This window comes from Bombina bombina, chromosome 3, assembly GCF_027579735.1.
Source record: "Bombina bombina isolate aBomBom1 chromosome 3, aBomBom1.pri, whole genome shotgun sequence".
NCBI classification, from domain to species: Eukaryota; Metazoa; Chordata; class Amphibia; order Anura; family Bombinatoridae; genus Bombina; species Bombina bombina.
In genome coordinates, this window is record NC_069501.1 from 1,053,158,328 (window position 1) to 1,053,177,884 (window position 19,557).

Sequence of the window (19,557 nt, forward strand, 5' to 3'; positions counted from 1 at the left end):
TGTAAAGAAGAAAAAATAACACAGCAACAGTATACAACCAATCAGGATACAGCATAGTAATAAAGTGTCCAGAACAATCTAAGTCCTTCCTCTTTTCTTTGATGAATCTCTTGAAAGACTAAAAGGGAACGAACATCAATAACATCCTGTGAAGAAAGGAATACAAGGCTTTGTGGAAGATCCTAGCAGAGCCTCCAAAGATGTATGGAAAAACCAATTCCACTGAATTAAACTGTAAGGAAGAAAAAAAAAAGGACAATAATAATTGTTCTCTTAAATACAGAACTATAAGAAAACATCACCATGAAAAATATATAAACATTTCAATACCCTTTCCCTGAAAATGTTTTTTTTTTTTTAAATCTATACAGGGAGAGGCAAAGAAGAAAGGGCGGGAAAATACTCGCCTCTTGTCTTTAATAAAATCAAGATTATTTAGTTACCAAGGTTATAATAATCTGAATTTTATGTCAAGACAGGAGGCTTCATATTTTGCATTTTTAACGCAATAAAAGTAATGACTCAGAAGCATGAAGAATGGGTTTAAAATAGAAACGAGAAAAAGTGGTTGAAGAAGACCAATCTGTGGCCTTAAGGATGTCTTGAAGGTTACTGCCCGCTAAAAGAGCTTTGGATGTAGCCGCACCCCGAACAGCATGAGCTCCAAAAGAAAGATCAATGCCTGCAGATGACATGAGCCAACAAACTCATCTGGCTAACGTGGGGGAGGAGACGGGATGAAAGGGGGGAACAAAGGAGATAAGCAATTGACCCCCTGAAGAGGGGCGGGTGGAAACCGTCTTAGAAAATAGGATTTCAAACAAAGAGCCACACAGAGTTGAGGATCCTCAGGGAAATAGGGGTAGAAGATGGAAGACGACATAGATTTTGTGCGTTTAGAGATAGAAAAGGTAACGCCCTCAGGAGAAAAGTAAACGCCTTCTACATCCTGCGCACGGATATCCGAAAACCTGCGGAAGGAAACAAGGCAGAGCAACATGGCCAATTTGGCAAATAATTGCTTAAGGGAAAGGTCTGCATTGGAAGGCCAATTCCTAAGAAAGGACAGCATGATGGAAACATCCCAAAGGTGTGAATATCGAGAGGGAGGGGGAACTTTCAGCCAATTGGCTTTCAAAATCCGGCAAATTAGCGGATGCCACCCTACCCGGTTACCATCCACGGGAAATTGACCTGCTGAAATTGTTGAACGGATTACATAAATGGAGGGGTAAGCTTTTCCTTGGGAAAAAAAGTTCGGAAAGAAAATTTACTATAAATACTACAGGAGCCGAAAAGGGATGAACCTGCCTGAGAGAACACCAGCTAACCCATGACACCCAGGCAGAAGCGTAACATTTTCTGGTGCCAGGGGCCCAAGATTCTCGCAGGAGGAGTTGAGCTTCTCTAGAAAGGCCTTCGGAAGACCAGGATACCCTGAAATCTGCCAAGCTAGCAGGGGAAGGCGCTCTTGGAGAATGAGGGGATAAGGTTCCCCTTTTGGGTCTGAAAGGATGTTGTGCCGATTGGGCAGAAGAAGAGGCGGAGATAAAGCCATCTCCAGAAGGAGCGGAAACCAGGGTTGCATCAGCCAAAAGGGGGTAATCACTGTCAGAGAACATTTGAACTTTCTGACCGACCAGAGGGTCCTCGTGATGAGAGAGAAGGGGGGAAAAGCGTAAGCTCCGGACTGAGGTCAAATCTGCAGGAACGTATCCGAGGCCTCACTCCACGGGTCTGGAAGCCAGCTGAAATAACGAGGTAACTGATGATTGATGTGGGAGGCGAAAAGGTCCACCAAAAAGCGACCAAATACTTTCTGAATTTTCAGAAAAATAGGACGAAGAAGACGCCAATCGCTGGAGTCTCTCCAAAAATGAGAGAACCAGTCCGCGACAGTATTGGAAATTCCAGGGATATATTGAGCCTGGAGAGAAATGTTGTGGGAGGCACAGAACCTGAACAGATCTGAGGCAAGATCTGATAGTATCTTGGATTTCATACCTCCCAAGCGATTGATGTATTGGACTGCTGAAATGTTGTCCATACGGAGGAGGATGCAGCAATCCATAATTTGTTTGGAGAAAGAGCGAATGGCAAAAGAGCCTGCCAAAAGCTCTAAACAGTTGATGTGTAAAGTCTCTTCCAGAGGGCACCAATACCCTCCTGTCGCAGAGGTCTTGAAGGACGCTCCCCAGCCCAGAAGACTGGCATCTGAGGAGAGCACAAAGTCTGGTTAGGATCCAAAGATAGCCTTGCCGTTCCAAGACTCCATGTGAAGGAGCCACCAGGACATTTCTGCACGGACTTCCTCATTTAAGCAAATCATCTGATGATATGACCGGCATTCTCTGAAGGATTGAATCTTCAGTCTCTGCATGGCTCGGTAATGCAGAGGGGCTGAAAAAAATCACCTGAATGGAAGAGGTGAGGAGCCCAATGATTCTGGAAAGCTGGCGGATAGAGTCCATGGGAGACATCAGCACCTCTTGAATCTCCAATTTGACCTTGTCGATCTTCTCCTGAGGGAGAAGGAGAAGACCTGAAGAAGAGTCTAGGAGGAAACCTAAAAACTCTACCATCTTAGGGGGTATTAAGGCCGACTTTGCGGAATTGATAACAAATCCTAGCCCCTACAGAAGGGAGGAGGTTGTGTCTAAATGATGAAGGAGGGAAACACGATCCTCTGCCATGAGGAGAATGTCATCCAGGTAAATGATAAGGTGTATGCCTTTGCCTCTGAGGGTTGCAATGACGGGCTTTAAAAGTTTGGTGAAACATCAAGGAGCTGAACTGAGGCTGAAAGGAAGGAAAGTAAATTGCCAGATCCTGTCGTCCCAGAGGAACCTGAGGAATTTCCGATGGTCTGGAAACACTGGGACTGTTAGATAGGCATCCGTCAAGTTCAGGCGGACAAACCAATCTCCAATACGGAGTAAGTCCCTGAGCATGTGAATACCCTCCATCTTGAAATGGCGGTATACCATGAAGTAATTTAATTCCTGAAGGTTGATGACAGGACAAAACCCACCTGTCTTTTTCTTGACTAGGAAAAGGTTGCTTAGAAACCCTTTTTCTGGGTCAGAAACTTCTTCTATAGCACCTTTGAGAAGAAGAGATTGTACCTCTGAACCAATAAGGTCTACACTTGATTTTGAATGATTCAGGGGTTTTGGGTGACAACTCTGGAAGGGAGGGCAAGTGAAATCTAGTCTGAAGCCTCTCACTGTCTGAGCAATCCAAGGGTCCTGAGACATTAAATACCACGCATGGGAAAAAAGGGACAGTCTGCCTGTAAAGGGAGATAGGGGGAAAGAAGTCAGGAATAAAGGAGGAGTACTCACTCTGGGTAGCGGGAGGGTCTGGAGGTAGGGCGGGCCTGGGAAGGGCTGATCTGGTCCTGACTGCTCGTGCTCTCAGTGGGAAGAGAATTCTCTGAGGGTAGGCGGGGTACTGCTGGAAGGCGACTGCTTGACATTGCTGCACCATGAACTCTTGATGGCCGGGTAGACGACCCCTGAATCTGGCGGCCCTGCCAAAAACCCGATTAGAGGGGTTAAAAACTCTCCTAAGGGAGGCTTGAATCCTATCTATAGAAGTAAAAGTGGAGACATAATGCCTCATAATATCCAAAAAAGGTTCTCCAAAAAGAAGGCCTTTGGTTGAAGAGCCTGCTTCCTCGACAGCGAGAACAGCCAACCTAGGGTTAATTCTCAAGAGGGCAGAACTTCTGCGTTCAGTAGAAATGGCTACGTTGGCATTGCCAAGGAAGCAGAAAGCTCGAAAAGCCCATTCTCGAATGGCGAAAGGACCCGAAATTGAAATGTCCAGAAGTTTATACTGAACTCCCCAAAGAGCCTTGTCTATGCCCTTAATGGGATCCTTTCCCCTCCTAGCTAGAAAAGTGGCGAGTTTAGCGTCAAACTCAGGAATTACAGATTCCCTACCAGGGAGGGAAGGTCTATGGCATTCCACCCGTAACTTCTTACGATCTTCATGATCGAGAGGCTTGTGAAGAGATTTTTGCAAAAAACGAGAGAGATGAGGAGCTAACGCCCAGTCAGAACACCTGGGATGTTTAATATGTTTAGGGCTAAAAATAGGGTTCCCAGCCAGGTCCACCATTTCGTCCTCTTGTTCAATTTGAGAAGACCGGGAGCGAGAAGCTTTAGCCTCAGGAGCTGCGGGCTCAAGCTCTAGGTCAGACTGAGGATCAACTTCCCAATCTAAGTCTGGAAAAGACTCCATATAGTCCTCCATATCAAAATTCTCAGCGTCCGAGCTCTGAATCCCCACTTGTACACCCTGCGCGATATTGGAGGGTCTGAATCGGAGGATGAGGATTCCTCAAAATGAAGGGACTGGGGCTGTTCTAAAACCTTCTCAGGAGGGGAGAAGGAACATTATGTTTAAGGGCAGTAGCTATGGCCGAATTGATATAAGCCAATAAATCCTCTTTGGACTGAGAGGAAGAAGGGGCGGGGTCAATGACAGGGTCAGCAGACTCCATTACTTTTAGTAATTGAAGAAAAAGTGAGTTTGATCTACATGAAAAAATAAAAAATAAAAATAAAAATCAAACCTTTATTAAACATAATACAAGAAAACATAAAAATAAATGTTTAGTTTATTATGAGAAGAGGCAGGATTTGAACCCTGAACCTACAAGCTCAATAGATTACAGTCTTAGCCCCCAAAGCTATAGATGAAGCTCAATAAGAGCAGAGAATTCTAATTAAATAACTCTTTTTTAAAAACAAAAAACAAAAATAAAACAAAAACGTCACTAACACAAAACCTTTTAGCCAAAAGTAGTCCCGGTGACAGGAAACGGAGAAGTCACTATGAAAGTGGCTGCTCTGTTAGGTTTGAAAGGCTAATAAAGAATTAGCGAAAGCAGACTAAACCTACTCACTTGTAATTAGGGTTGATTCCGTTATACAGGGAGTGCAGAATTATTAGGCAAATGAGTATTTTGACCACATCATCCTCTTTATGCATGTTGTCTTACTCCAAGCTGTATAGGCTCGAAAGCCTACTACCAATTAAGCATATTAGGTGATGTGCATCTCTGTAATGAGAAGGGGTGTGGTCTAATGACATCAACACCCTATATCAGGTGTGCATAATTATTAGGCAACTTCCTTTCCTTTTGGCAAAATGGGTCAAAAGAAGGACTTGACAGGCTCAGAAAAGTAAAAAATAGTGAGATATCTTGCAGAGGGATGCAGCACTCTTAAAATTGCAAAGCTTCTGAAGCGTGATCATCGAACAATCAAGCGTTTCATTCAAAATAGTCAACAGGGTCGCAAGAAGCGTGTGGAAAAACCAAGGCGCAAAATAACTGCCCATGAACTGAGAAAAGTCAAGCGTGCAGCTGCCAAGATGCCACTTGCCACCAGTTTGGCCATATTTCAGAGCTGCAACATCACTGGAGTGCCCAAAAGCACAAGGTGTGCAATACTCAGAGACATGGCCAAGGTAAGAAAGGCTGAAAGACGACCACCACTGAACAAGACACACAAGCTGAAACGTCAAGACTGGGCCAAGAAATATCTCAAGACTGATTTTTCTAAGGTTTTATGGACTGATGAAATGAGAGTGAGTCTTGATGGGCCAGATGGATGGGCCCGTGGCTGGATTGGTAAAGGGCAGAGAGCTCCAGTCCGACTCAGACGCCAGCAAGGTGGAGGTGGAGTACTGGTTTGGGCTGGTATCATCAAAGATGAGCTTGTGGGGCCTTTTCGGGTTGAGGATGGAGTCAAGCTCAACTCCCAGTCCTACTGCCAGTTTCTGGAAGACACTTCAAAAAAACATGATTTTCATGCAGGACAATGCTCCATCACACGTGGCTGGCAAGAAAGGGTATAAAAGAAGAAAATCTAATGACATAGCCTCCTTGTTCACCTGATCTGAACCCCATTGAGAACCTGTGGTCCATCATCAAATGTGAGATTTACAAGGAGGGAAAACAGTACACCTCTCTGAACAGTGTCTGGGAGGCTGTGGTTGCTGCTGCACGCAATGTTGATGGTGAACAGATCAAAACACTGACAGAATCCATGGATGGCAGGCTTTTGAGTGTCCTTTCAAAGAAATGTGGCTATATTGGTCACTGATTTGTTTTTGTTTTGTTTTTGAATGTCAGAAATGTATATTTGTGAATGTTGAGATGTTATATTGGTTTCACTGGTAAAAATAAATAATTGAAATGGGTATATATTTGTTTTTTGTTAAGTTGCCTAATAATTATGCACAGTAATAGTCACCTGCACACACAGATATCCCCATAAAATAGCTATAACTAAAAACAAACTAAAAACTACTTCCAAAACTATTCAGCTTTGATATTAATGAGTTTTTTGGGTTCATTGAGAACATGGTTGTTGTTCAATAATAACATTAATCCTCAAAAATACAACTTGCCTAATAATTCTGCACTCCCTGTACATAAAAAATAAGGAAAATAATAAAAGTTAACAAGAAAAAACGTATATATGAAAACTTTAGCAAGAAATTATTTGAAGTTAGACAAACTAGAAATATTAACTTAAACTAAACCTAAGTACATAAACTGCAATTGAAATTAGGAATAAAAGTTATTAAAAATAATAGAATTACAAATTACTTTATTACTATGCTGTATCCTTATTGGTTTTACACTGTTGCTGTGTTATTTTTTCTTCTTTACAGTTTTCTTTGCTGCTGTTTTGGTTTTCAGTAAAGACTTATGCAAAATATGAAGCCTCCGGTCTTGACATAAAATTCAGAAATGCACATAGATGAAATAAATATTTGAATATAAACATATGTGCAATATACATAGATTAGCAAAAATGCTTCTAGTAAAAGTTATTCACTGTTTTAGTGTTAGCATATTTCTCAGCATGTGCACATGAAGAATAGATAGATATTCGTAGTATGTCAGCATTTTAAATACTGCAACTGCTCAGAGAGACAGCGGGGCTTATAGCATGTCAGCAATCATGCATATTAAGTTATTACCAGAGGATATAAGCACCATGGGCTCTCTGAACAAGTTCTGTGTTTAAAATGCTTGAGCATGGATCAAACTTAAAGGGACAGTCAACATAAAAAATGTTATTGTTTAAAAAGATAGGCACTCTCTTTATTTACTATACCCCAGTTTTGCATAACCAACGCTGTTATTTTAATATACTTTTAACCTCTATGATTACATTGTATCTAATCTTCTGCAGATGGCCTCCTTATCTCAGATCTTTTGACAGACTTGAATTTCAGTGCTGACTCTTAAATAACTGCACTGTGGTGAGCACAAATATGTTATGTATATGGAACACATAAACAAACAGTACATATTATTAGCTATTCACAGCCAGACAGTGAGATAAGCGGTGGACTGCAGAGTCTCAGAAATCAGCCTATGAGCCTACCTAGGTTTAGGCTTTGACAAAGAAAACTAAGGGAAAAAAAGCAATTTTGATGATAAAAGTAAATTGGATTGTTGTTTAAAATTGAAAGTTTAATTTGGACTTTACTGTCCCTTTAAGTACACTCTTGACAGCTCTAGTTGTTACTAGAATCATTCTGCTAATACATACAGTATATATTGTAAAAAGGATTCTATTCAAAACTGAAATGTACCTATGTGCCTTTACTATTCAGGGACGCATACAACCTACACTAACCTTCCTATCTCCACTGCTATCCCCTTAAACCCTATAGCATGTAAGCCTATGAGCCCCGCTGTTTGTAGTTCACCTTCATAAGAGTCCACTACAACAATGCAACTCTCGGCAGGACCCTCTCTCCCCATTTGATCCCTATAATCGTTTTTTATATACCACCCATGTTCATAGCGCTGCGCCTGTGGAACCTGTTGGCGCTCTACAAATACCTGATAAAAATAAGAAGAAGAAAAGGGAACACAATAAATAATGAAAGCATTCTGCATAGTTTTCTTAACTGCACAACTAATTAAACCTTTTATATAACAATCTCATACTGTTTAATATCCCTTTAATTTGTAATGTTGTCTAGATTTCACAAGCCAGTCTCAGGCTGGTGTTTTGTGGTTAGATGTCCAGATATACTTGTTCTAGCAAATCCGCTGTTTTTCTATTTAAAGCAAATTGGACAGTGTGAATCTGTAGTAAATAACTTTATAAAAGGCTTGTCTTTAAAGGGATACTAAACCCAAATATTTTCTTTCATGATTCAGATAGAGCATGCAATTTTAAGCATCGTTCTTATTTACTCCTATTATCATTTTTCTTCGTACTCTTGCTATCTTTATCTGAAAAAGAAGGCATCTAAGCTAAGGAGCCAGCAAATTTTTGGTTCAGATTCATGGACAGCATTTGCTAATTGGTGGGTACATGTAGCCACCAATCAGCAAGCACAACCCAGGTTGTGAACCAAAAATGGTCCGACTTCTAAACTTACATTTTTGCTTTTCAAATAAAGATAACAAGAGAATGAAGAAAAAATGATAATAGGAGTAAAATAGAAAGTTGATTAAAATTGCATGCTCTATCTGAATCATGAAAGAAAGAAAATTGAGTTCAGTGTCCCTTTAATAAATATGAAAACTGATCTTTTTTTTCTTCTCCAAAGGTTGCTTATGTCATGTCAAAGTTGGAAAATTGTGAATAGATCTGAATGTGACGCTTGGTACACAATAAAGATGTATCACAAAACTGTGGAAAATGAATATAAATGCTGAAATTTACAGTTTATAAATATGCATCTGTTACATGATATCTCTATAGCTTTAATTGATGCAGCTTTATTGTTTTATAATGCTACCTTGTCCTGTCTATTCAGTGGATATATCATTGACGTATGTGAGAAGCCCATATAATCTTTCAGGACATTGAAGTTTACATTTATTATGTTTCATTTTTATTGTATCGTATATGTTATTTCACATAAGCATTTACTCAAACGTGGATCATAATAATTATTATTGCCTGTTTTTCCAATTTTAGCTTCAAATAATAACAAAAATTAAAAAAAAAAACATATATTTCTTGCTGGACACATCAGATTAGTTTTTCTGTAATATCTGAAAATAATTCCACTAATGGAGGTTATAAGATTTTCACTAATATCTATTATTAATTTTATACATGTTTCATTATCACTAACAATATACACAATGTCACAGTGATATAGTGGGATATAAGCTATGCTAATTAAACATTTACCATATCTTAGAAAACAAGAAAGAAAGTCTTTATTGCTGACAAAAGTGAAATTTAAAATGATTCACTCTGTTCAGATGGGAAAATGCAACATAGAGAAAAGTAAAAATGTAAAAACTAGGAATGTGTAAGGTAAAAACTAAATAAAAAAAACAACTAGCAATGTTTAACTGCACTAGTGGCCGGCTGGACATTCTGTAGTAATCCATTGCAGTTGTGGCAGTCAGCAAGTTATTGGTTAAATCGCTTGTACAAAAATACTTATGCTTATTCTATGTGTGTGTCAATATTTAAACTTAATTTTAATTGGTGGGTTAACAACGAGGGTGTATTTTGGCCTAGTAAACAGAATTTATGGGAAGGAAACAAAAAAGTTCTATTGTATTATCCCTTCCCATTTCCATGTTCTCTAAATGTTTTATTTATTCATTTTATCCCAAATAAATGATACCTGGTTTTCTAGAGAGGTTGCCTGACATCCATGTGGCTATAGCCTGCAAATGTGAGAAATATACATGAGAAAATAGGAGCAAAAATTGTCCATGGTTGGTTTTTTGAAGGGCCTCAGATTTCCCAGGGCCTATGGCAGCACAAAAGCTAAATATAACACTCGGTATCAAACTAAATATTATTTTCTGTATGTGTGACAAGATGTGTTACTCTCAGGCTTGGGAAAACATGACTACATCATTTTATTAGAATGACTATATCATTAATAACAATTATTTTTGATATAATGATATTTGCTATTAATTCTGCTGGGAGAAAAAAAAAATTCTCTGCAAGGCAAGTACTTAATCAAACAACATTCTAAGCAAAATAATAATATAGCTTGTCCCTATTGTGTTTATTATTTCTTTATTTTTTGTAGCAATTGCAAAGTAGCTTCTCTCCCATCATGCAACTTGTGCCGTCAGTGAGGCTACACAGCATCTCAGTCACAGTTTAATGAGAGTGACTTAGCTAATTGTACTAAACCCCGCCTCTTCCTCTATTGATGGATAATCAAGCCACACTGTGCAAAACCTTCTAACTTCACAAGTGCCCCAGATAATAATGTCCAGAGTCAGGATGTGCCCCCTCCCCCTCTTGCCTAACTGCAATATCCAGCGCTCGCTCTGCTAGCATGATACCAATTACCAGAAAGCCTTAATGTTTTTATCTGAACAAGGTTTGTAGGAATTTAATAAACCAAATTTTATAGGATAAAGGATTTTATTTTAATTCTATCAGATGTATGTTAGGAAAAAGAGAGAGCTTAATTATAAACATATATATAAATAACTGATGTTTATTTCATTGTCACAACCTGACATCATTTGTTTACTTATTGCAGAATGTACTATGTAACACATAATTTGAGCAAATTTAAGGTACAATTACATGACTCAGACAAATGCTATACAGTTATATGCTTAGTAAATATAGTAATCGGGGAATTCATCAAATCCATTTGAATACAAATATATATGCTTATTTTCCTATTTCACATATTTAAAAAATACAGTTCAGTTTAATATGTATAATAATTTTATAATAATTTTAAAAAAATGTAATTAGTAAACTATAATTTTGCCTTGCTGTAAATCTTTGGAAAATAAAAATGATATTAATTTAAACTGATTAGGTTTACCAGCAAGTAACAGTGCATTTAGAGGCTTACAGTAAGTGTATGGTAATAACCCAGAAAGCTTACATTAAAACCCTTTTATCTAGCCCTTTACCAAGTAGAATAGATTAGCTTTTCATATTGATTAATTTGCAGTAATTAATGCAAGCCATAGTAGCAAATAATTATACTTCTTATTTATACATTTTATATATCATTAAATGAAGCTTAAATTGTAAATTATTCCAAATATATTAGCTAGTTTAAAGGGATATAAAACAGTCTATTTTGTTGTTGCATATATATATATATATATATATATATATATATATATATATATATATATATATATATTGTATTATATTTTTTTAAAGGGCGAAATAAACACTTGAAGAAAAATTTTGGAAGATAATATGGGTGCACACTTACAAAAACATTTTAGCTCCCCTTGACTATGTAATCAAAATCCTTCCAAGATTTTTATTACAACATGAATGTCATTTCTATTAATTACATATAATTGTTTGGTAAAAAAATATATAACAAATAAATAAATAAACAAACAAATCAAGCATTGCAGTATGTAGCAATATTTATTTGTATTAGGTACATATTTCATATTGTAAGACAAGTTTTAAAGACTTTCATTTTTCTTGAAGTATGGAGCAAAAGTGCATTTGATTGAAACCTGCTTTAAAAACTGCTGTGATTTAAGTTAAATTGGAGTAATGTATTCTGCTATGTGTTATCCACAGATGTATATGAAAATCACCAGAAATATTAAGCAATAAGAACAATAACAAAATATGCAAAATTAAGAAAGGAAAAACTTACTGTAAAGTCCTTAATCTGTTTCTAATACCACCTGCTCAGTATATTTTAGTATTTAGCTGGGTTTGCTCATTGAAATCAAAACCCACTGATCTCCAGAACACACATTAAACATAAATGTATTGGAGAGAACATAACAGTTTTAGCCCTTCGCTACCGGGAATTTTTTGCCTAAAATACCGGTTAATTTTTTGCATTTTTGCTATAACTCAATTTAAACAGAAATAAATTACTGTTTTTTTAATTGACCTATAAATTATATATAATTTTATTTTTTATTGTTTTTTAAGCAGACAACCCAAGGTATGGATAACTTTTTCACAAACTTTGGGTTTCTTACTGAAATTATTTACATTCTACTTGTGCAATCATGACACAAATGACTGTAAAAGCTTATCTGGGATTACCTTTGTTTAGAAATAGCAGACATACATGGCTTTACAATCGGTTTTTGGTAATTAGAAGGCTGCTAATTGCAGGTGCGCATCACACTTCTATTATTCCCAGAAATTAAGGGGTTAATCGAGTAGCTTGTAAATTTAATTTTAGATGGAGAGTAGAGATTACCATCCCACCTGGCACCTCCCACCCCTTGATATTCCCCAAACAGCTCTTTCACAACACTTCCACAAATCCACACGCATCTCCCCCATCTTAGGTACTGGCAAAAAGTCTGCCAGTATGAAGTTTAGTTGTATTTTTTAAATTATTATTTTTATTATTATGCAGTGTAGGGATTTTCCTCAACCCTCCCACCTTCTTAACTCTCCCAAACAGCTCTTTAACCCTCCCCCTTCCACTAATGGCAGCCATCTTTCTGTCAGGGAGTATTTAATTTATAAACATTTTTATTTATTTTTAGGTTTTTTTTTTCTGTATTGTAGTGCCCCCCCTCCCCCCTTCAGGCAATCGTTGCACCTATTCCATTTCTTTTCTGTAGTGCAGCACGCCATCTTTCCCTCTCCTTTCAGGAACAGCTGGAGCTAGGAGAGTCTAGTATAAATCAAACTTTCATTATTCAGATAGGACTTTTAATTTTAATCAACTTTCCAATTTACTTTTATCATCAAATCTGCTTTTTTCTCTTTGTATTCTTAGTTTAAACTAAACCTAGGTAGGCTCACATGCTAATGTCTAAGCCTTTGAGGGCTGCCTCTTATCACATGCTTTTTAAATCTCTTTTCAACACAAAGAGACTGAAAGTACACGTGGGCCATATAGATCAGTGATTTTTAACATTTTTTTTGCCATGGCACACTTTTTTACATTAAAAAATCCTGTGGCACACCACCATCCCAAAATTTTAAAAAAATCACACATTGTAGCCTAATACATCATATATATATACACATACACGCAAAGTTTAAAAAATATGTCACACTGTTGTCAGTCTGCCGTGGCACACCTGAGGATCTCTCACGGCACACTAGTGTGCCACGGCACACTGGTTAAAAAACACTGATATAGATAACACTGTGTTCAGGCACAGGGAGTTATTTAAGATTTAGCACAAAACAATGCTAAATGCAAGACAATAGATAATAAACAGTCACAGTCATGTGATCAGGGGCCTGGAAGAAGGTTCCTAGATACAAGGTAATCACAGAGGTAAAAAGTATATTAATATAACTGTGTTGGTTGTGCAACTGGGGAATGGGTAATAAAGGGATTATCTATCTTTTAAAACAATAACAATTCTATAGTAGACTGTCCCTTTAAATTAAAATGATTAAGTTAAACAACTTTCCAATTTACTTATATTATCAATTTTGCTTTGTTTTTTTTATATCATTTGTTAAAGAGCAATTTTAGGTGAGCTCAGAAGCATACAGGTGTATTTAACCACCTGGCAGCAGTGTTTGCAACATTGGTTGTAGCAATGACTCCTGGCATAGAATAATAAGGACACGTGCATGCTCCTAAGCTAGCAGCCTACCAAGATTTACTCTTTAACATAGGATACCAAGAGAAGAAAGCAAGTTGATAATGGAACTAAATTGGAAAGTTGTTATAATTTGCATGCTCTCTCTAAATCATACATTTTTAATTTCAACATTATTGTCCCTTTAAGAAGCAAATTTGTATTATATTTAATTATATGCAGCTTGTACAATGGCCAATGGGAACATATTATAGGAAAAGATACAGTACATTCTATCTATCTATCTATCTATCTATCTATCTATCAGTACCTAGCCATATTCTAAAATAAAAAAACTTTTTCTATGAAAGAAAATCACAAAACAAAGGTGCCTCCTAGTGTGATATAGTATATACAGGATGGGGTGAGTAAATGTTAGAATATATACTCACAAGTGGAGCAGCACCAGATTGTGCTAAGTCAAGCAGACTGGGAGATTGCAGTGCCCCAGCTCACTGACCCAGCATGAGTACCTGTATCCCAGGTGTCCTCAGTGGAAATAATAAGCTCAGACTCTCAAATAAAATTGTAATTATCACAATTTAATATATAACATAAAAACAGAGATCAAAAAATATGACCCTCTTATTAAAAACCGAGAAAGCAACGCGTTTCTCAGAACACTGTCTGTTTCATCAGGCTGATGGAAAGAGAAAAGAGAAGGCTGATGAAACAGACAGTGTTCTGAGAAAAGTGTTGCTTTCTGTGTTTTTAATACTAGGGTCATATTTTTTTATCTCTGTTTTTATGTTATATATTAAATTGTGATAATTACAATTTTCTTTCACAGAGAAAGTTTCATCTTGACGTGATATTGTGACAGAGAGATGACTCCTATAAGGTGTGAACCCTTGTGTGACCATCCTACAACCTGAAAGATTTATCAGGACTACTATCTATACAGGACTTGTGTTCCTAGTATCTATCTAAGGACTAACATCCAGAATCAGCTAAGAATTATTAGGACTCATGTCCATTGCTATATACTGTCATTAGATACAATTGAAGTTTTTTATTGTGTTTTTTACTATTGGTATATTGTTCTTATATTAATTGTGCTGTGGATAGAGATATACATACATCTTTCCATTGCGCCCCCTAGAAGTTGGCACAACAGTTTGTGCACCAACATAATAAGAGTATTCTAAAATAAGATAATGTTTAAGATAAGGTTGGTAGTTTCTGCCCACGCTTTTTTTTGGGGGGGGAGGGGGGGCTCTGAAACATAGCTCCTCCAGCTTTAATATATAAATTATGGTATCTTAAACCAAGTGTGAGGCTATTACAGTAACATTTATCTAAGTAATCTATAATTCTCTATACTATCTAAATTAATAAAACAATATGTTTAGTGTTCTAAGAACATATAACATTTTTTGCTATGATTCATTTTATTTTTTATCATATCCAGTCTCATAATTATTATTTTTTTATTTAAAAAGTAATAAACGCTATCTTAACAAAGTAAAGGTATGACAAGTCTAAGAGGATTCTGTGTCTATGCTATGACAAAAGGCAGCAGTCTGAATATCTCTGTCATTGCTGGTGTGTAATATTATATTTCCTACTTTTTTTTGTATAATGTTAGAACTTTTCAGTAATATATTTATCAGAAATGTACATGGATAAGGGGAGGTTTATCCACAAACCTGTCAATTGACTTGTGTGTTGGATAAGGTGAAGTCCGATAAACTCAACAGTCAAGCTGACCTGAAGTCAATCTATGCACAGCATTTTAAAGCGACAGTCTACATCTTAGTCATCTTAAAGTATTACTTTAGATTAAAGGGACATAAAACAAGTTGGGAAAGAGAAAAAAATATAATAATATGTACTCGAATTACTTCACCTGCAAATGTATACTGCAGTGCCTCACCATTAAACCTTTCTTTTTAGTTTCTGAATTGTAAAGTTCTTACTCCCCCCACACATTTCCTTCTATGGTTGTATCTATATCTATTGTTGTTTTGGTAGAATGCAAAAGTGCATAGGGATTATCTCCTGGAGCATGCCCAGAAGCTATGAACTCAGTAAAAATACAATTCCTGTGTCGAAACACTGATAAAGGGGGGGGGGTGGAGTTGGCTCCTCCGGGAAGCTTAGCTATGTAATTAATTTTGCTTATTTTGAAAAATTATTTTAAAATACTTGCCTGCAATTTTTAAACATTTTTTTTTATACAAACTATTTTTAATTAATTATCCCATTTAGGATATGCACATATATCCACCTATTGTATGTCCCTTTAAGCTGCAAATAGCATCCTGCACCCCTTTCTATATCATGCAGTATATGGAATATTGTTTCTGGCCACTTTAAAATGGTTGCCATGCTCCACCCATGGATGACATCACAATCTGAGCTGTATCTAGGCACTCTGTTGAATAGCACTTACAGTCTGTTGAATACAACTTGTGAGTCTTTTGTAACTAGTGAAGCATTTTATGCAGCCCAGATCGTGATGTCATCCGTGGGCGGAGCTTGAAAGCCATTTCAATGTAGCCAGAAACAATATTCATTTTAAAATAACTTTTTTACTGCTCCTGCTGCATGATATAGAAAGGAGAGGCTATTTGCAGCCTAATCTAAGGTAAAGTTTCAGATGACTAAGGTGTATAACATTAAATTAAAAAAATCAAATTTAATACGAAATATTTCAGTTACATTTTTTATTTAAATTATTATTTACTATTATTACATTTTAAATGCAATATTTGTATTATTGTATGTTTAATACACAATTTTAATTCCAATTTTGACTTTTGTAAAGTGATATCGGCTACCGTTTTTCACCTACTATACATACTTTGTGAAGATTTTTTAAAGTATTTAGCTTAAAGACCAGCATCTTTGTAATTTTTTGAGGAAATTGGCACCTCAGAGTGTTGCTTAGCAACTCTAACAAGAGGTTTTCCACTTGCAGTCTTCATCTGTGATCGACTTAACCACAATCATCAGACACATATTTTAAATAGGTACTAAACTGATTAATTTACATTTATGTCAGACAATATTTAGTTTATATCTATTTCTTTTTTGTTTTAAACAATACATTTACATTGATTTAACTATAATTTATTAATCATTACTTTTACATATGTATAGGCAGCTTTTTATGTAACATATTAGAATCATCATAATTGTTAATATTTCATATGATTGTATTTAATATTTATGTGTTTTACATGTTTTAAATATGTTTTTTTTCCTTATATTTTAAGATACCAGTAGAGGGTATCTAAAACAACCTTCCACTGCTGTAGTTTGGGAAGTGTAAAATGAAAATCTAACAGTTTAACAGCTGGATAATGTTATTTTTGATCTACAATCATTTTAACACCTGGTTGACTGAAAGCCACTATGAATACAAGTCATCCAGCTGCATAAATTAAATTGACTTTATTTCAATCTTCATAGTTTCCAACAGGTAAACAGCAGCTATTCGGACTCACCACATGCTCTTAAAAGGAAATGAAACTCAAAAAAAAAATATTTCATGATTCAGATAGAACATACATTTTTTAAAAAATTTTTTCCAATTAACTTCTATTGTCAATTTTGCTTTATCTTCTTAGTATCCTTTATTGAAGAAGCAGCAATGCACTACTGGGAGCTAGCTGACACATTGGTAAGCCAATGACAAGAGGCATTTTTGTGCAGCCACTAGGGTTGCACCAATACTAGTATCGATATCGGTGCCGATACCAAGTATTTGCATGAGTACTTGTACTCGTGTAAATGCACCGATGCTTAAACTGATCCCTCAAATTCCTACCCATACGCCATCTTGTTGCGTTTTTCAAACTGCATGTTCCCATTTCATTTTAAGCTGGAGTGGAGACTTAACTAAAAATTGTTCACTTCTGTTCTGCGAATACAAATTGCTGTTATTCGTATTATTGTACGTCAGAGCAGTGCTCCAAAAGCTGCTTCTTTACAGCTGGAAGTTTAACTGGGAGAGATCACTGTACCTCATTCAGACAAATCCCTAAAGTACTGGGCAGTTAATAAACAGAAATTTAATAGCCCAAAAATATCTTTCTGACCCATGCAGTAGTGTGAAAAGTGAAAGACTGTTCAGCTTAGCGTCAAACGCCCTCACTGATAGCAGAAACAGATTTATAGCTGGACATGCAGAGATGCTTCTGTTCCTTAAAGTAAAGGTAAACTTTGATGAATGAAAGCCCATTTTTTTAAAATACTATTAAAAACAGGGGCACTTTCATTCATCAAAGTTTAGAAAGCAGCCATTTTGATTAAAAAATTACCTTTGTTTTTTTCACGGCCAGAGCAGCTTCCCCCACCCAGAGATCCTCTCTTCACACGTCATCAATGACTAATCCAGCTTCCTCCAATCACAGCATGGCCTCAGGCAATTACTACCCTGGGGGGAAAACCATGATTGGAGGAAGCTGGATTAGTCATTGATGATGTGTGAAGAGTTTTTAATCAAAACGCCTGCTTTGTAAACTTTGATGAATGAAAGTGCCCCTGTTTTTAATAGTATTTTTAAAAAACAGGCTTTTACTCATCAAAGTTTACCTTCACTTTAATAAGAACTTGCCACTAACTTTTGAAAAATTATTCTAATTGCTAGATTGCCTGTTATACAGCTAGTTCTCATCTTGCACAATTTTGCTCAAAACATACTGTACTCTGAGGAACATCCTTAGCCAGGGCTGGACTGGGAATAAAAAGCAGCCCTGGAGGAATATGAAGACCAGCCCTATTTTCTGTTGAGTCAGTAGAATGCAAATGCCCCATTTTTCTCAAATTGGATTGCTGGGATACTCCTTCCTCAATATTATTTTCAGAATCAAATTATATTACTTTGTATTAAGTACAAATGTCAGATTGATGAATTATATAGGCACCCTACAACTCAATTGCATCCAGTAATCACCCCTTTAAATTGTAGCTTTCCAGCCCAAGCTGCTGCAGCTGTTATTTATTGTTGTTATTATTAATATATGTTATTGTAATATTTTTATTTATAAACATGTTCTCTGAACTTTGTGACAACAAGCACATACAACTGTTTTATTATTTCAAAATGTCTTTTGAGATACAGTTCATAATTATAAAGAAGCAATCTTAAATCATTAGACTGTATTGTGCTTGGTAAACTGTCATGGCATTAAAAAAGTATTGGTAATTGCTATCAGTAAATATTTGATAAAGTATCGTTACTTGTACTCAGTCTTAAAAAAATGGTATTGGTGCAACCCTAGCAGCCACCAATCAATAGCTAGCTCTCACCTTCTGAGCCTACCTATGTATATTTTTTTTAACAAAAGAATACCAAGATAACTAAGCAAATTAAATTAGATAATAGAAAAGATGTTTAAAATTGTATGATATATCTGAAAAATGAACGAAACATTTGGGTTTTTATGTCCCTTTAATCATATTCCTGATTAAGAGCATGTGTTGTGCCTGAAGTGTGGCAAGGCTTTGGTATGCAATATTACATTACTTTTTTTATATTGTTTTAGTTGTGCACTATTGGCTGAAAACAATAACACCAATGGAAAATCAGCCCAAGTAATAAGTTGATGTTTTGTTAGATAGCCAACATGCTATCCAAAATGGCAGCCAATTTATTTTTTCTAGCAAGTAATTATCAGAATCTAGCTAGCATGAAGAGGAACCACACAGAATGTTTTTTTTTTTTTTTTTTACCATTAGATGTCTCCCCTTCATATCCAGATCCCCAATTCACAAGATAACCTGCTCTCAGGCTAAAATGTGTCTTTCTAAAATTACTGTATTTTACAGACTTTGCAGTGCTGATTAGACTCCTTAGATAATCTCATCAGACAAAAGAGCTTTAGGGAATTGGGCCCTGAGTGACTTGCAACAATTAGAGCTGTACAAGCCAGTTGTAAAAGATGACTGTACAACAAACTTGCATTTTGACAATAGCTAACTTGGAGATATATAATCAAGCTGGCTATTTCAGCTGCCTTTGCATAAAGCAATTCATAGTTGGTACAAACTAGAAAGTG